The sequence below is a fragment of the Rousettus aegyptiacus genome, unplaced genomic scaffold (genome assembly GCF_014176215.1).
Source record: "Rousettus aegyptiacus isolate mRouAeg1 unplaced genomic scaffold, mRouAeg1.p scaffold_m13_p_8, whole genome shotgun sequence".
NCBI lineage: Eukaryota > Metazoa > Chordata > Mammalia > Chiroptera > Pteropodidae > Rousettus > Rousettus aegyptiacus.
The window spans coordinates 17,802,174-17,820,558 of NW_023416311.1; the positions used below are offsets into that span (position 1 = coordinate 17,802,174).

The 18,385-nt window shown below is 51.2% G+C and overlaps 1 protein-coding gene across 3 annotated transcripts in view; it reads left to right on the forward strand.

Moving 5' to 3' along the window:
• SBK1 (SH3 domain binding kinase 1) overlaps positions 1 to 18,385 on the forward strand; it is a 45,139-nt gene that overhangs the window by 20,190 nt on the left and 6,564 nt on the right. The window contains exon 1 of one of the 3 annotated variants that reach the window (XM_016154988.2): positions 3,332 to 4,189. The exons of 1 other annotated variant lie outside the window; for it this stretch is intronic. The gene's annotated coding sequence lies outside the window, so the exon portion shown is untranslated. Of the gene's footprint in view, positions 1 to 3,331; positions 4,190 to 18,385 lie in introns of those variants that run through there. One more of the 3 variants, XM_016154984.2, reaches the window with a different exon arrangement.

Sequence of the window (18,385 nt, forward strand, 5' to 3'; positions counted from 1 at the left end):
TTGTGGGCTCTGGGCAGAGGAAATCTAAGCAGCCATCTTGGTTTTCTGATGTTTCTTCTGTGTTGCTATGGAAATCAGAGCCAAGTTTCATCTTTGTATTCTGTTGTCTAAATTACACCCATGGAGACCCTCTCTGGAAAGGCAAATATTGCTGTGGATACTAAACTCTGAGCTAGCAAAAGTGGATTATCCCTAGGTGTTAAGGGAAAAGGACTGTGGCATTGCAAACATCTGCTTCAGGTCCTCTTTGGATATGTTGTGTTGGTTCAGTCCCCTGAGAAGCAGGCTAAGATGGGGTCAGATGCACAAGCAATTTCTTGAGAAGAATACTTGGGAGAAAAAATAGGGAAGGAGCCAGAGGAGGCTGGGGAAACCATCAGACTGCAATAGATCCAATGTTTGAAACAAGGGAGGGAAGGAAGGAAGGAAGGAAGGAAAGAAGGAAGGAAGGAAGGAAGGAAGGAAAGGAGTAAGGAAGGAAGAAAGAAAGGAGGGCAGGCAGGTAGGATAGGAGGAGTCTTAGACTGCAGTGAAATGGTAAGAAAGTTTCTACAAAGCCAAGGGGAGTCCTTGATCCAAGGTTGCCCATCAGAGAAGCCCTGTGTCTCCAAAAAGTCTCTGCTGCACTCAGTTATTGCCTCCTGTCAACCCTAGAGAGACTCCAGGCTGCTGCCCTCAGCAGTCACAGTTCTTGCAGTGGTGCATTTTCACAGCTGCCACATCCCACCCCTCGTGCCATACAGCTTCTCTGTGGATGTCGCGAGCCACTCTTTCTAAAGGGAAACTTTGAAGAGGGAGGTTCTCAGTAGGAACTATAGCTCCCCTCCCCCTCACTGCCCTTGACCTCAAGGCCATAACTGGTAGCCATCCTTTCCTCCTTCCACTATCCATTCTCAATTATCCGCACCCTCAACTGTCACCTTAGTGGGTATCAATGGGCCATCTAGTGGTGTGATCTCAACCTTTCAGTCCTGAGGGGACACTGGGTTCCACATTCTAGTATTTCTCCCTGCTCCCACTTTGTAAAAGCATCCCTGCTTTCTTCTAGTAACTGATCAGGGTACTTCTAGTAACTTCTAATAACTAAGAGTCAGTTACTAAGAGTCTTGTAACTTCTAGTAAATGAGGATCAATTACTACCACTAGAACAGTGATTCCTCTGGTTGCCTGCTGGCCCCAGAACACATGGAGTCCAGTGTCATTTAAGCAGCTGTAGCTTAAATTTTCGTGGAACTCTTGCTATGCTCTGATAAGAGTAAGCCTCCTTTGGGGACCAGGACTTCCTACCCTGTGGAGCTTAGTGTGGCAGATTTGATTACCAGATGCATTTGGGCAAAACTTCACTAATCACATTGGTAGTAATCAAATCCCCTGTTGAGAAATCAGGGCAGACCTCTGCAGAAGGTGGCCTTGAACTGTGTTACCCTTGTCAACTATGGCTGGGAGCATTTCAAGGCCTGATTCTACCTCTGCCCCTCTCTAGGCTTCAGTTTCCTTACCTGTAAGGAGAGGAAAGTGCTCTCTAGATTCTAGAGTCCTGGGACTCGGTTGTTAGATACAGGAAGACATTCCCTTCCCTCTTCCTCCCTCTACTGCTGGCCCAATAACTCATACTCCTCCATTAGTTTGTTTTGGGCAATAAGACCTTACTTGACTCTTCTAATCCTCTATCAGAACAAAGTTAGGGTGAAGTTTGAAACTTGGGAACATTGATAAGACAGAAAGAGGTGAGAGAGGGAAGGGAGATATAAAGGAGGTGTCTTGCAGGATAACTTGTTTGGGGAACAATGTTCTAGACAGAGGAGGAAATAAAGTAAAGCACAGAGGCATGGGAAAGCAGATGCTCTAGGAACACCGGCTGAATGGAGAAGAGGGGGTCTCAATAGGGTGAAGGCAGGAGATTCCAAAGGCGAAAGGGTTTGAAAACGAGGATAAGAAAGTTAGATTTTTACTCTAAAAGTAACAGGAAACAGGAAGTCATTGACAATTTTATGCAAAGGAGCAACCCAATCTACTTTTTATTTGACAGGACTTGGATTCTAAAAAAAGATTCTAGGCAGAGGAAGGAGGGAGACAAGTTAGGATCTAGGCAATGTTCTCACTAGCAGAAGTTTCATACCAATGGCCCAGAGGCCACATTTAGCCCCAAAGAATGTTTCATTTGACTTGTTCAGTATTTCTGAATTTGGGGAATTAGTTTCAAACATTTAAGTGGAAGATTTTATGTTAGAAGATGGATTCCCTGCTTTTTTCGGAAAATTATCTATCCACACAGGACCCATAATGCTGATTTGCTTCATCTCCACCACTCCCTATCACCTTACACCTGGCCCCAGTCACTAATTTATGTGACCTATAGATACTTGAGCTTGCAAGTACATCTGGCTCTAAAACTTCTAGAAATAGAGTGATTGGGAAGAGTATGGTGGGTAGAGAAAGCAGCCTGAACTAAGAGTTGGCATAGGGAAGATGCAGGGTGTGTTGGGGGTTTCTCCATAGGGAAAGTGTGGCTGGGTCTGGATGGATAAGGCTGAGAGACAGATGTGCTGGGAAGATGTGCTGTCCTAGTTCATCTCCATTTTCATCCACCTCACTTCTTTCCAGGCCACCAATGTCATTAACCAAACAGACAATACTCCTTCACACCCAGGTGGTGCCCTTGCACATGCTGCTCCCTCTGCCTGGAATCCCCTTTCCTTCCTTTTATCTGGTGAGCACTGTGCATCCTATCACTAGTCACCTCCATTTACAAGAGCGGTCCAGAACAAGACCTGGGCTTGCCATGACCCCCAAAGCCCCAGTTTATGACCTCTTCCCTGAATAGACTTAGTTCTCTGCAGTCTTGCTCAGAATACGATAGATGATGGACAGACAGACAGACCAACGGGTGAATGAATGCATATCCGATTGCAGAGCTTGAATATTTCCCTCCTTGAAACAGACACAGGCTTCGCCCCACAAGAACAGACTGGGACAGTCTGGGGCAGTCTGGTCCCGCAGGGGCCTGGAGGATGGACCAGGTGACCCTCTCAGACTCCCCAGAGTCCTCTCTAACCTCTTTCTCTCCCTCTCGTGGGCTCTGACCTAGAAAAGACCGGGGGTGGGAGGATAGAGAAGGAGACCATAGGCTCTAGGACCCAGAGCGGCCGGAAGGCTGGGTGGGAGCGCCGCGCGCCGCTCCATCCACGCGAGGAAAATCTGCGCCCCGCGGTGCGCGGCGGGAGAGCGCGGCGGGAAGGAGAGCGGGGCGGGGAGGAGAGAGCGCGCGCTGGGACTAGCGCGCGTGCGCAAGGGCGCGCGCCAAGCGGGGCGGACAAAGGGGCGGGCGGCGGCGCGCGGGCCGGAGGGAGGAGTCGCGAGACAGTCGGGCAGGTGCGCGCGGGCCGGAGGGCGGAGCCGCGATGCCGCGATGGAGCGCAGCCCGGGCGGGCGCCGGGGCTGGGGCCCGAGCACCAGGCGGAGCGCGAGCCGGAGCCGCAGCCAGTGCCCGGACCAGGCCGGGGTCTGGAACCGCAGGGCCCGGCTGCTCGTAGCGGCGACGACGGAGCCCCCCAGCGGCTGAGGGGCTTCCTCCAAGCCCCTTGCCGGTGGCCGGGAGTCAGCAAGTCCCCGCAGCCGGGGAGCGCGGGGATCCCTCACCAAATCCAGGACCCAGAGACCCCCAGGAAGGCGGGGGCCCCTCCAAGGCCAACACAAAACGACTCCCCAGCCGGGGAAGGCGAAGAATTCCTCCGTATTCAGAAGATAGCGACGTTCCTATGGTGCCGCGAAGATTCCCCCTCTTCAATCTGGGCCCCCCCAAGAGCTAGAACGCAGTGATCCCCCCGTCTGAGATTGCGGGCACCCCTTCAAAATCCTGGTCAATACAACTCCACACCTCAAGACACGAAGACCCAGCTCAGGACGCCCCTAGATCGGGGGTCCGAGACTCCCCCCAATTCTGGTACACAGAATCCCCAAATCTAGGGACCCGAGGATAGCAAGAGCTACCCCTCACCAGCAAGAGGCCTCGGGGATCCCCCCAAAGCTCCAGGACCCGGGCAACGGAGCCTCTTGCGGCACCCTTCGCATCCCAGCCCATGGTTGTGGAGCCCTGAGCCCCCGGGGCCGGGCTGACGAAAATCGAGACGGCGCCCAGGCCCCCTGCCGCGGCGTCCCCGCGGCCCCAGCCCAGGTAAGCGGATCTCAGGTGAGTGGCCGCCAAGGCCCCTAACCCTGCAGGTGGGGTAGGAAGTATCCGGTGCGTACTGCCCCCTCTCAGCGTCGCCATGGAGCCGAGGCTGAAGGACGTCTCTTTGTGTCTCGCTAGGAGGAGCCGCCCCCTCCTCCTCCCTTCCCCCACCCCACACCCTAGCCAGGGGTTTGGGCGCAGCTCCTCTGCCCCATGGGGGTGTGGTGGCGGAGCCCCTTGCACTACAGAAAGGGGAGAAAAAGGTAGAGTCCCCCCACCTCCAAAAAAACAGCCTGTGAGCCCGGAGCTGTTAGGACCTCATCCCTTGGAGTATATGTACCCCTCCCCCGAAGGCCAGGCTGAGTTCTCAAGTGAAGTCCCCTCTGGGAGGAGAAGATTTGGGGAGTGTCCACAGGTGAGGGGGCCTGCAGTGTGTGGCCTTAGGGTGATGGCCAGGGATTTGAGTGTATGTCTTTGTTTGAGGGAAAGGATGTATTTGAGAGAATGAGTGGAAATCCCTTATTTTCTGATTCCACTGCCCCCACCCAGGCCACAATGGGGGTCTTCACCCAGGCCATCATTGTGCTCCCTGCAGGACAAGGAGGGGGCAAGCCTTTCCAAAATGAGGCGCTGGTTTCTGGGGAAGGGAGGTAGTCTGGATGAAGAAGCCATTTCAGGTCAGGCACTTTTCTGTCCTCGTGTGCCCCAAGAGCAGCAAACCCAAGGCCTTCCCTTCTGACCTCCAAAACACCCAGGGCCAAACCTCAGGTTGAGTCAGTGTGTCTTGGACAACCAAGGGGGACCATTCTAGGTTTCACTTTAGCTTTCTAGGCAGTATACAAAGCAATACCCCAGCCAGGTCCTCAGTGAGTTCCTGAACCCTAGGGTCATAGGAAGATGAGAGGCCCTGGGGATGCTGTACCCTGAAATTCTGGGTCAGAGATTCTGAGAAGTAGCTGGAAGGTGCCAAGGAAACACACTGTGGACTGCTAGGGTTTCCACCAGTCTCTTCCCTCTGAGCCCTCTGCAAGCAAGCAATGATGCTGAGGAAGACAGGATTCTGGGTACAGGTAGCCACACCACGAGTTCCTTTGTTCATGTATTCATTCAACAAACCTTCAGCTAGTGTCTTTGAGGTACCAGGCACTGGAGTAAAAGTCCTTTTTCCCTCTTCATTCTGATCTCATTTCCTAATCTTTCCTGTTCATCAGACCCCTGGGCGGTTCTCAATTTCCCCAGGCCATGCTCAGTTGTTCCTGTTGAGGTGACCCTGGTCAGGCCCAGCTGACCAGTTCTGACCCCACACCTGAAGCACCTGATCCCCTGATCCCCATCCTGCTGCAGACTGGGGACTCTGAACCTGGATGGCCAATTCCTCTTCTTCCCCCTTTCCAATACTAAGTGCCCCCACCCCCACCTGCCGCTGGCATTGACCCAAGGGGGAGGATGTAACCAGCAGTAGAAAAGGTTGGGGGTGCTTCTAGCCGGACCTCTGGCAGCTCTTCTTGCAAATTCAAGGACATTTGAGGCAACTCCCCTCATTTGGACTGTGGGGGAGCCAACTGCCCCGAAGACTGGGTGACCTTGGGCAAGCACGTGGCATCTCCCAGAGATAATGACAGAGAGGGAGCCACTTACTCAGCTGGAGGAGCTGGTGTGGATTACACTTGAGCCTTGAGAAGCATCCAGGTGTATCCCGTCCATCTCTGAAGGAGTTCATTTCCCACAGTGGCTTCCCAGGAGTCCAGAGCCTTGTCATATGACCCGCAGGCAAGGGAGTGGAGTCAGAGGCTAAAGAGCAGAGATTTGAGTCCTGGTGAAGGAGTATCATCAAAAGGCCTGGGGGGGGACAGCAAGTAAGATCTCTCTTCCTCACTAACCTGCACTGGCTCCCTATTGAGTCTGGACTAAACTGCAGTCAAAGCCCTTTGCAGTGTGGCCATAAACCACCTCCCAAGCATTATCTCCCACGGCTCACACATCATCCTCTTCTTCACTGCTGGCTCATCTCCGTGTCCCCTAACTCCCTCCCTCCTGCTATGTGCTGTTTCCTACCTGAAAAGCAGCGGCTCTCTTCCTCTACCTCCCCTTTTGATTTGACCTGGATTGGCATGGAGTGGAGAGCTGCGTCAGGCTGGTTGATGGGTTAGTGGCTTGGAGACAGTGACACGTGTCTACATGTGCTGTGAGAGTTTGTCTCCACGTCTAGACCCTGAGCTCCAGGAGACGGGACCAGATCTCTCTCATCCTCACTGCATTTGTTTTTCTTATAACGTATGGCACATATTGTGAAATATAGCTTTTAGATACATTTTGTTAATCCAAATAGTGTTTTTCTCATATTTACATTTGTTGCCAATGCTAAAAAAAAAAATTCACATACAAATACTGATTTTGATTTTTCGATCCCCTGACAAAGCAAATTATGTCAAGCCCAGGCCAGAGCTAAAGAGTGACAGTGATAACCTTCTTTAGACAGGCCACCACCCTCCAGTCTGTCCGAGGCCCCACCTGACCTGTTCACTCATTGACGTGACCTGCTGGCCCCTCCTGTAGGCCTGGGGTGGAAGTCAGAAGGTGTTTGCTCTACTGATGACTTTTGTCTGTGTGTGTTTTACACAACATGTGTGTTCCCTGCCTCCCCCATGGCCAAGTTAGAACATGGCAGAGAGCAGCATCCCTCTGGGGTCTTTAGGGCTCTGGTGAAGAGAACCTGAATTCCTCCCATCAGAGCATCAGCGGCCTGGTCTCACTTTCTACTCTTTGCCCTGACTTATGCCTCCTCCCCTATGCTAGAAAGATTCAACCACCAAAAACCTGTTTTAACTGTCCCACTTGCCCAGGAGCAAAAGTCCAAGGTCCTAGGCCCAGGTCTTGTTGAAGAGTCCAGGCCTCAATTTACCCATGTGTCAGAGAGGAATTGGAAGCTATAAGCTTCCCCCTTGTTCTAACTTTCTAGGAGTGAGTCCAAGCTGCTCTAGTTTGGGTCTGGCAGGAGAGGTAGGGGCCTAGATACAGAAGTCACTAAAAAATATTGACATTCCCTAAACATTAATGAAACCAGTGGGTGTTGCCAAGTAGCTAGCTGGGCCAGGAGCTAGCACTGGGCCATTCGGCATGGCCCTTGGAGACACTGTGCCATTTTCCAGGATGAAGCTCCAGGGTTGAAGGAGATGGCAGATCACCATAATTGAGAGTATATACTCTGGACCCTGCCGAGGTTTGAATCCCACTTAGCTGCTGTGTGATCTGGGGCAAGTCACTTAACCTCTTTGAGCTTTAGTTTGCTCATGTAGAAAACAGAATACCTACCTCAGGGATATCATGGAGATTAAGTGAGCTAAAGCATGAAAAGGGCCTAGGACTGACAAGTTCTCAGTAACTATTGGCTCTTAGGGCATTGGGAGGTTGAGCATTGGTAACCACCTTGGTTTTCCTATAGCCGATCTGGGGAGGCCATAGGGTTTCTGATGCTATCCCCGTGAAGGAGAAGCGAGTGTTTTAGAGGCAGTACTGTACAGTGTTAAGAGCATGGAATCTGTCCCTGCATCTGGTGGGGTGAGATGAGGTTCAAGCCTGAGGGTCTATGAGGCGCCTTCCAGAACCTTGACCCGTGCTCTGTCTGAGGGGTGGGAACTAGGGCGACCTGGCCCTACCTAGTCCTGTAGTTGAGGCCCTCTTCCTTCCAGGCTTGGCTTTCTAGGTGCTCTGCCTGTCCAGCTTCTGTTCCAAGGCTTTCTGCCCCAGGTGGATGGGCCTCAGGCCACAGTCTGGACCAGTATCTCCACTAGACCTGGAGTCTTCCCCAAACTACCCCCTCCCTCCCCTACTCCCCTGGTCTCAGGGAGCCCTGGCAGTTAGACCTGGAAAGGCCAGTTAAAGTCTCCTTCCCTTTTCCCTGCCATAGCTTGGCCACAGTCTGGAGAGGGGACAGGTCCAGACTCCAGCTCAGCCCCAACTTAGGGAACTATGTAATATCAGGTTTGAAGGGAAGCAGGGAAGCATTTTTCAATGTCAAGTGCCCCATGTTGGGCACTGGCCATCATTTTCTCATTTAGTTCTAAGAACAACATTAATTAACCTAGAGCAAAGATTTGAGCCCAACTCTGTGAGCACCCAAAGGTTCATGTGAAACTGGCGTCAGACTGCCTGGATTCGAATCCTACCTCTACTGTTTACTAGTATGTGACCTTGGACAAGGCAGTTGTCCTCTGTTCCTCAGTTTCTTCTGATGTAGAATGGACATAATAACTCCTCCTACTTCCTAGGGTTGTTTACTGGTTAAGCACTTATAGCAGTGCCGGTTATTTAAGTGCTTGTTTTTATTACTTCTGCCACACCCTGCTGGGATATGCAAATAAGCTGGTCTGGCCAGCGGAAGTCACTGTGACTCCCCACCACACCAGCTGTTCCTCCTGTAGCTTTAGCTAGTCTTGGGAGAGGCAAGAGAACGTCCCAACTGCCTCCTGGTATTGGGATGGCCCTGAGGGGCACGGGTGGGAGATGCACAGATCAGGGTTGCTGCATCTTCCTGGTCAGGGCCCACTGAGCCTGCAGAAATCACTGCCCCAGAGCAGTTCCCCCAGTCTGTTGGAACCTCCCCTCCCCCCAACCATAGTAGGGAGATCCTCCCATCCCAAGAGCTCAGGTGTCTCCAGGAGGAGCAGTGGAACCTGCAGTTAAGATGGTTTAGTGGTTAAAAAAAAAAAAAAAAAAAAAAAAAGTGCAGTCTCTAGACCCTGCTTTGGGACTTTGTGCAAGGTGCTTAACCTCTCTGTGCCTCAGATCCCTCTTCTACAAAAATGGTGTCTGATACTAGTACCTGCCTCATAGGGCCACAGTGAGGACTGACTGAATGAATGTGTGTAAAGTGCTATGAATGGCATTGAGTACTCACTGGGGGTTTGCTCTTAATATTAGTCCTCAAAAGGCCTTGAGCAGAAAGGGCACGTTAGTACCACTTCTACAGGTTAAAAAAAATGGAGGCTCGGGGTGAAGGTCTTCACTCAAGGTTCCATATCTAGGATTTAGGGAAGATTCTACTTACTTTTCCATCATTCACAGTTTTCAGGGCAAGTCCAGCCCGAAAAACCTGACAGGATCTAACCTGGGCTCTAGCTACAATCCTCGACATATCAGCTTTCCTGCCCCAACACCTCTGCTCACATGGTGTTACGGCAGGTGAGAGCCACAGCACAGAGGAATCTGCAGCCTGGGCCCATGGGACTCTCTCGAAAGCCTCTAAGGTTTCCCTCACCTCTTCCCTCAGCCTCACTCCTAAGCCAGTGGTGGAATAACTGCAAGGGGCTGGACTCTGAGTTTCTGAGTGCAAGCTGGGTCAGGCCATGCTGTCTCTCTTCACCACCCAGGGCCTGGCACATGGGTTGGCTTCAAGAAGGGTTTGTTCAGGTCCAAAGTTTGGAGTGTGCCTCACTCATAGTGAAAGGTAGGTCCTCACTGTGGCCTCCAAGTCCCTGCACACTGTCACCCCCTCCTTACCCCACCCTCGTCTCCTGCCCCCCCCCCCCTTATCCACCACTCTGAGCCGTGCCGGCCACCTCACTATTCCCAGCACACCAGGCACAGTCCCATTTCCCCCCCACCCGCCCCTTCTCGATGGGGACTTTCCTAACCACCGTCCAGAACTTCATCTACCCCAGGCATTTCCTCACCTTTCCCTGCTTTATTTTTCCCTTTAGGGCTTCTTACTGTCTGACATACATCTCTTACTTATCTTTATTATTGTCTGCCTCCAAACTAGAATATAATCTCCTTGAGGGCAGGGCTGTTTCTGTGGCTCATGAATGTATCCCAGATCCAAGAACAGCACCAAGCAAATAGTAGGTACTCAACAAATACTTATCGAATGTTCTGGACCCAGACTTCTATCTCTAAGCCACATCCTAGCTGTAACTCTGGATATGTCTCTTTATCTTTCCTTCTCTGAGTCTCAGTTTCCTGAACTGTAAGGGATATACTGTAGTGGGAATAATAGCAGCTTCTCCTAAGATGCCTGTGAGGTTTAAATGAGTCAATATATATAAAGTACTTATACTCTAAGTGTTTCCTAAATGTTAGCTATTATTAATAATTTTAAACTGCACCATTATTATTCCTGTTTTACTGATAAGGAAATGGAGGCACAGAGAGAGTAGGTGACTTACTCCAAGCTTCATGGCTAGAAATGGTGGTGACCCAGTTCTACCCCGGAATGCCCATATCTGGACTCCAGGCTCATAAGCTAGACACATGCCCCTTTCCATCCCTCTGTTGGAGGTCGGGGAAGGGGGAAGAGGTGAGGGCTGTTGCTAGGGAAGGGCTTATTTCTTCAGGGAGATTCTGCTCACCCAGCTAGCTCTCTAGTGGCCACCACCTGTCTATTAGTGGACACCCATGCAAGGCCCCAGGCCCAGCAGCCAGTGGCAGGTGACTCCCATGTTCACCCTCCATGCCAGTTGAGACCTGAGTGCTGGGTTGCCCACCTCACCCAGGAAACAAGGCTGAGCCTCCTCCCATACCTGCAGAGGCTGCCACGGGTAGGCTAGAGGGGTGAGGCCCAGGGCTCCCACCTCCTCGCAGGGCCTGCTGGGGAGGAGGGCCAAAGAGGCTGGAGAGCCTTTTCCAGTTCTGGGCACCAGCTACAAATGGACAGTGTCACAGGCTATTAATAACCCAAGAATATGTCCCGAGGAAGGGGCACAACTGCACCAGCTGGAGGGGTGGGCACCCCTACTAGGGAGGGCGGTGGAAGAATGTTGTTCCCAGTTTCTGTTGCTTGATATCAGAAAAGTCCCAGCACTTCCTCTCAGTCTCTTCACTTGGGGAATTTAAGAACTGGGTCACTTGACCTCTAAAGTCCTTTCTGGCTCAAGTGGGGTTCAGGGGCCACTGGAAAGGTGTGTATGGATATAGTGCCACTTATTTAACCAAACCTCTACTGATAGACACTTGGGTCTATCCAGCCTTTCCACCCTGGGGGCCTGGATTCTGATTCTGCAGCCCTTCATCCTGGCTGCTTAGCCTCCTCTGGCCTTGTGCCGGCCGGCCTGGGTGCTGTCCACTCCTGTGGTGCTGAAGACGACGAGACCAGAGGGAGGCCTGGGCTATAACCAGAGACCAAGAGTAGAGGAGGAGAGATAGAGCAGAGGACGTTCAAGGTTCATTCGCTAGCTCTTCCCTTCACCTTGAGGAAATTGCTTTAACACTGCTGAGCTTCAGCATCCTTATCTCTAAATGGGTTGCTATGAAGATTGAATGGCAGCAGTAATATAAAGCATTGGCATATTGAGAAATTAGGTGATAATTTTTACTCTATAATTTTAAAGATAGTAAAGCATAGTCATTAAGCTTTTGGACACGAGTGATAACACCTGGATTTGAATCCTGGCTCTGCCATTTACTGGACAATCCTCCTGATCAAAAGATACGACCACCCTGTTCCTCAGTTTCCTCATCTATCAGTTGGGATGAATAATAGTCCCTGTGTCATAGGATTAGATGAGTTAATTTATGTGCAGCAATTGGCACATGGCAGGGGTTCCCTAAGTGTTAGCTATTATTATCACTTTCCTCTTTGTTCACAGTGACCAATGTCACAGCTGCTCCCGTCTCTGCGATGCTTGGGGCTGGGGCTGTTAGAGGAGGCAGCACCTTTTCCTGCAGACACCCTGGCCTCTAGCCCAGACCTGCCACTGACTTTCTATGTAATTTTGAGCAAATCACTGTTCTCTTCTGGCCATTAGCCTCCACATCTGTAAAATAGAGCTAATGATACCTCATACAGGATTCTGGGAAAATGACTATGTGCCTGTAGGGTCACATTCAGGAAAGCCAAGATATAAAAAGTTACGACTTCCCAAACATGTAAAGAATTATTCACCCAGCATTTGTCACACCCTGACTAAGTGTTAGAAATAGCAAGATGATTAAGGCATGGGGCTTGCTTTCAAGGAGCTCTTGGATATCTGGCTGAATTGTTCATCCCCTTCAAGGTTTATTCGGGTGCCACCTCTTCCAGGAAGCCACACTGATCCCCACCACCATTGCCTTCCTGGTTACCTGAGCCATTATTTTATCTGCCTTCCTGATTTTGTAGGCTCATACCCTGTATACATTGCTCAACCCACTCACCCCATGCCAGTACCTAGCATAGTGCCTGGGCTTGAGGAGATATGCTCATCTGCAGTCTTTGGGTTGCAAGTTACAAAAACTCAAACCGGCTTAAGCCAAAAGGGAAATGCTTTGATTCATGAAAGAAACATTCAGGAGTATAATTGGCTTTAGGCATACCTGACTCAGGTGCTCAGAGCCATCAGAAATCTCTATCTTTCAGGTCTGCTTATTGCTTCCTTCTCAGACAGGCTCTCCCCTCCTGGTGGCAAAGCCAGCCCTCAGCAGCTCCAGGCCTGTGTTCTTCAGCCTTGCAGACCAGGGGTCAGAAGGCATCTCTTTCCTGATAGCTACAGCAAAAGTCCTAAGGCTAGATCTCAGTGGGTCTCCTTTGGTCACATGTTCACCCTTGAACCAGTCACAGTGACCTGGTAGATGGGATGTATCTGCTGGTTGGCCAGGCCTCGGTCAGGCCCGCCTCTAAAGCTGGGGTGGAGACAGTCCTACTGAACCATATGGGCCGAGAGAGGCCATTCTTGAAGAAAAGGAAATTGGTTGGTGCTGAGCAGAAAAAACATCACAGGTCCGTTCAAGAAACCACTGAAAATGTGTGAGTTAGGCAAGAGTCTGATCCCATCTGCTCTTCAGAAAATTTATCTGACCACATGTATGGAGCGATTAGAGGGGAGGAACCTGGAGGCAGGTGAGGGGAGTGTGTGCGGGTGTGCAGAGCTGACTCAGCCAGACGGGCTAAGGGAATGAAGCTCCAGCCCCTCACTTTACAGAGAAACAAAGTGAAGTGGGTGAGAGAGGGCAGAAGGGCTCCCTGTCCTCACTCAGTACCTGAAATACCATCTGGTGGCTGCTTTTCACTGGTTTCTTTTAATCACAATACAGCTGACCCACCCAGGAACAATCATCCATTCAATGGCATCCTTCCAAGTGAGGGCTTTGTGAAGGATACCCTTGGGATTTGCCTGTACTAAGGGATAGTATTGGTCCAGACACCTGATAGAGGGGACTTGGGCATGGGGACAGAAAATCTTAGTAAAAAAAAGGTCTGACTGACATCAATCGGTCCAACCTTACCCTTCACTGATCACTGATTCGCCAACAGACAGACACCTGATGTCTGTATCTCAACCCACCCCACACCATTGACCCCTGTGATGGGGATGCACTTCCTCCCCGCTTCAACTGTAAGCCCTGTCTTACTTTGAGTTGCTATCTACCTGGGTCTGCCTTCAGCCTCAGGACACTGCATGGGATCCGAAGCCCAATGGCGTGAGTTCACATCCCAGCTGTGCTAATTGTTAGCTCTTGGGCAAGTTACTTAGTCTATCTGTGCCTCAGTATCCCTTTCTGTAAAATGGGGGTAATAATAGTAGTGCCTACCTCCCAGACTTGTGGTTGTTAAATGGTATAAGCCACGTTAGCACAGCACCTGGCATGTGATAAATGCTCAATAAAAATTTGTCAGTATTATTACTCTCCCACAAGAGAGGATAAGGACAGGCCCCCTTTTCTTACTGGCTGGTCACCCTTCATCTACTCCTGTAAATGGATTCTTATTTGGTTGCCAGCATTACTACTATCGGGTTACCTTCTCTGGCCACACTCCTGGCAGTCGGACACACTGAGGTTCAAACCTTAGTCTTCTGCTTACTTGCTATATAACCCTTAAATTAGGTAGCTCTATCTTCTATAACAAATAAGACCCAATATCTCAGCAGCCTAACACAATAGAGATTAACTTCTGGCTTAGGTAAAATACAGAATGAGTAATCCTCATCAGCAGGTGGCCTCCCCTAGCCCAGGACCCAGGCTCATCCTGCCCTAGAGCTCTACCATCTTTTAAGGCCTTGGAGTCCTCTTCATCAAGCCAGTGTACAGAAGAGAGAAGAAAGAAATTCTACCCATTCTAAAATCCCCAGCTTAGCAGTGACACACATCATTTCTGTTCACATCCCATGGGGGAAACCAGTCATGGCCCCACCTGGTTACAAGGGAGGTGAGATGTAGTTCCCTGCCACAGCTGTCTTCAAGCAACAGCTCCGTGTTACAGAAAACAGAACAGTTTTGGTGGGCAGTTGGCTATCCTTTCAGTTAGCACAGTGAATCATCAACCTCTTGGGCTCTGTTCATTTATAAAATAGAAAGCATCACACAATCGTGGCTATGGTTGCGCAGCTCTGTACGTTTACTAAAATTGAATTGTACATATTGGGAGAACGTGGTGGTATGTAAGATATACGTCAAGCTGTTTTTAGGAAATAGGAAGTATATTGCCCCCACTTCTCAGGGTCTTTGTGAGGACTCAGTGATTGAAGTTTTGCCAAGCTGGCACTGTGTATGTGGAGGGCAAGGGGTTCCAAGCCAAAGTAGGCCCAAGTTGGCTTATGCATTTGGTGTAGTTTTCAAAGGGGACCCAGCTCGAGTCGCCTGCCAACAGAAAGTCACAGATTATTTAGTCTCGCTTCTTATTTGAGAAACTGTCCCCCAACCTCTACGGCCCTCGCGGAAGACCCAGCCCACAGGGCCAGAGCCTTTGTGGTCAGAGCCATGCCTGCTGCCATGAATAGTGGGTGACACCCTCCTGCCTTCAGCAACAGATAGAAAACCGAGAGCCTCCCTTGGGGCCAGCAAGAACATACATTTGAGTGTGGATAGATGCAGTGCCAACTACGTGGGGTCAGCCAGGGGCCTCACTGCCTGGTGCTGGGAAGTTCACAGCCATCAAGCCCACAGCTGTTCCTTAGAGCAGAGGCAGTGACAATGATGAAGGTAAAACACTTTTAGATCAAGTTCCCCGCTGAGGCTGGCCAGACAAATGCCTTCAACCACTCTGAGGCAGATGTGTTTACTTCGTTCTGGGCTTGAGTCTCCATCTGAAGAAAGGAAATGGTCCCTACCGTCTGGACTGTTATGAGGATTAAGTGAGTTAATACACATGAAGTACGTAGACCAGTGCCTGGCACCCAGTCACCTCTCAACAGAAGCTGAATGAGTAGGGTACATGCACATTTTTGGCTGAGGCTCTGCCTTCTCTTGGGCCTCAGTTTCCCCACTTGGGTATTGAGCGATCTGGAGGAGATGGTCTAGCATTCTTACTTGGGGAAACAGTAGCTAAAAGCACCAACTTTGGAGCCATCCCAGCGCTAGCTGTATGATACTTGGGCAAGTTTTTTAGCTTCTGTGCCTCACTCTCACCCCCGAAGTAATAATACCTACCTCACAGCTGTGAGGATGACATGAGTTCATCCTTAGAACAGGGCCTGACACATAGCAAGTACAATTTGTTAGCTGTTGTTGTCATTATTATTATTATTTTCTTCATCATACAGATATAGAAACAGGCCCAGAGAAGAGGTGTGACTTGCTCAAGGTCACCCAGCTAAAAAGTAGTGCACGTTAGACTCAAGGCCCATGCTGTTTCCATCGCTCCCCACTGTGCCTCTTAAGTCACATGCGTCGTAAGTGGGTCAGAGGCAGCGGGCACCTGGGGGGATGACGCAGCAGCAGGGACCATGTGTGGATTAATTCCTTGTCTCCCGCCGACACCATGAAGAGAACGAGCCTACAGGGAAAGGGAGGTGGGGAAGTGGGGAGGGGGCAATAGGGGTGATCCCCCACACTGGGCCCTGGGAACCGAGGAAAAAGACGAGGGAGAGTGGCTATCATGTAGTCCCAGCCCCCGGGGAGCTCATGGCCTGTTGATGGGGACAGAGAACAGCTGAGACCCCACCACCACCACCACCACCACCAAGATATTCAACAGGGCCCTGAAAGACAGGAATTGGCACCTGGGGCAGGAAGGAAGGCTTCCTGGAGGAGTGGAACCTGAGGATGAGACCCAAGAACTGGGGTTTAGGGAGGGAGAGGGGTGTTAAAGCTATAGAGAGGCAGTTCAGGGCAGCGGTCAGTGCATGAGCTGAACCTGGGGCGAAGGGGCAAATGGGCCTAAACCCACCCCTCTGTGGCTGTGCCCCTGACCTAGCCCAATGCCTACCCAAGGCAACTCTGAGGCCAAAGTAACAGGGAGGAGCCAGGCACCAACCTAGGGGAGGGAGGAAAGGGGTTTCTAGCAACTTGGAGCTGCCAGTCAAGCCCCCAAGGGATGTGGAAACTTGGGGCCCAAGCCCAAAGTGGGAGCATTGCACATGTGTACACATGCCTACACACACGTGGCCCACCCACCTTAGCAACCCTGGGGCGTCCACACACATCAGAAGTAAGTGAGCAGAGCAGCCCAGCTTGTCTCCCTGGTGGCCTCGTGCTTGTCAACACTCGTTGGAGAGAGCCCCACACTCTCCACAGAAGGCCCAAGGATGCCGGCACACAGCCTAAACGTTCCCTGCTGCATCGAAGCCATCTCCTTGGCTCTCGGATTCTCTCCACCCAGACAGTGGGTGGACATTTGACAGGAGTGAGAAGAGGGAACCCCTTCCAACCCTGAAACCAGGGAAGACTAGTGGGGAGATGTCACGCACTTTAGCACAGCCGGTGCCTGTAGAGACTCGATAACGGTGCCATGACAGGACTAGGTCTCTGTGGACCTGCCATCATCCTTCCCTCTAGGGGTCTGTGAAATGGACTAGAGATACTGAAGGCATTCGTGTGACATTTCAGATGATGCCTGGTATATATGCTCTCTTGAATGACCGAGGAGAGGAAAAGCTGTAGGCGGGGTAGGTTCTATCAGAACAGGCTCGTTCATGAATGGCGGGGAAGGGGGCTGAATGGAGGAGCAGGATCCTGAGGAAGCAGAAGGGTGGGGGAGCCGGGCTGAGGAAGGGAGGAGGGCTCCCTGCTCCCGCAGCCAGCTGGGAGGACGTACAGATGGAGCTCCGTTTGGGGCTGGGTGGGAGGCCAGGAAATTCCCTCCTGATGTTCCTCCTCTCCCTGTGAAGTGGGAGGCTGGGTCGTGCAGAGACGGAGGAGAGCAGAGGAGGAGGGGAGTGTTTGGGTTTGGAGGGGGAGCGGCTGGTGGACAGCTCAGCCGGCTCCCATCCTCTGGTCATGCTCAGCCAGAGAACGCAGATCATACTAACAAGAACACACCCACACCTGACAGTGACAGAACACTTACTGTGGGCCAGGTACCAACTACATCACGTCTGTTAGCTCAATCTTCACAACAGCTCAGAGGGAGAGGGAGAAGGTACTCGTATCCTTTTTAATAGATAGGAAACTGAGTCCCACAGATGAAGTAACTTGCCCAAAGCCAGCTAGCAGGTGACAGCTGAGATTCAAACCCAAGTGATCTGGCTCCAAGTCTGCTTTTTCAGAGTCATGGGGTGCTCTTGCAGGAGGTAGCTGCTGAGAATGCTGGGTGACACACCTGGGACTGGAGGTAGAGGGATTGAAGTGATGGCAGAAGAGGCGCACGCACCAGGAGGCAGGTGCCTGAGGTCAACTTGCAGAGAATTCAGTGCTGGCCTCTCTAGCTCGTGCACACACAGGCACACGTGCTCACGCACACCTGCTCCTGGAGGCTCAGCTCTCAGTCTAACTCTCCCCCCATCAGACAAGAAATGCAGGCCCCAGGCCCGGACTCTCCTCACTGCAGCTCTCTACCCTCCACTACCTGGAGGCAAACTCAGTACCTCTGAGTGGTGGTTACACGCAGGAAGCCCTGGTGAATGTGGAGACTTGGGGGTGGAGGAGGGCTGAGTCTTTGGAGGACAGGTGTTCTGTCCTTGTGCCCGAGGGCCCAGGTTGTGTCCTGAGACAATAGCTATGCTTGTGTGTACCTTAGCAGGGTTCTGTTGTATCTGGTGACCATATGTGCACCATGCTGCCAGTTTTCTGAGACTGTACAGCTGAGGTGTTTGATACTGTGATCTCTGCCCTCAGACCTCACCTTCCCCACCCCCTGCCTTATTTTTTCTACAGCCCATATCACCTTTCCTCACAATATATAATTCATATGTTCACTAGGTTTATTATCTTTCTCCCCTAGAATGTAAAGCCCATGAGGCAGGATTCTTGTTTGCTCAGTTCTGTCCCCAGGGCTCCGAACAGTACCTGGCCAACAGCAGGTGCTGATCAGTACTTGTGAACAGGAACGCTCTTTGTGGAGTCGATCTATGGTATGTCTTTGTG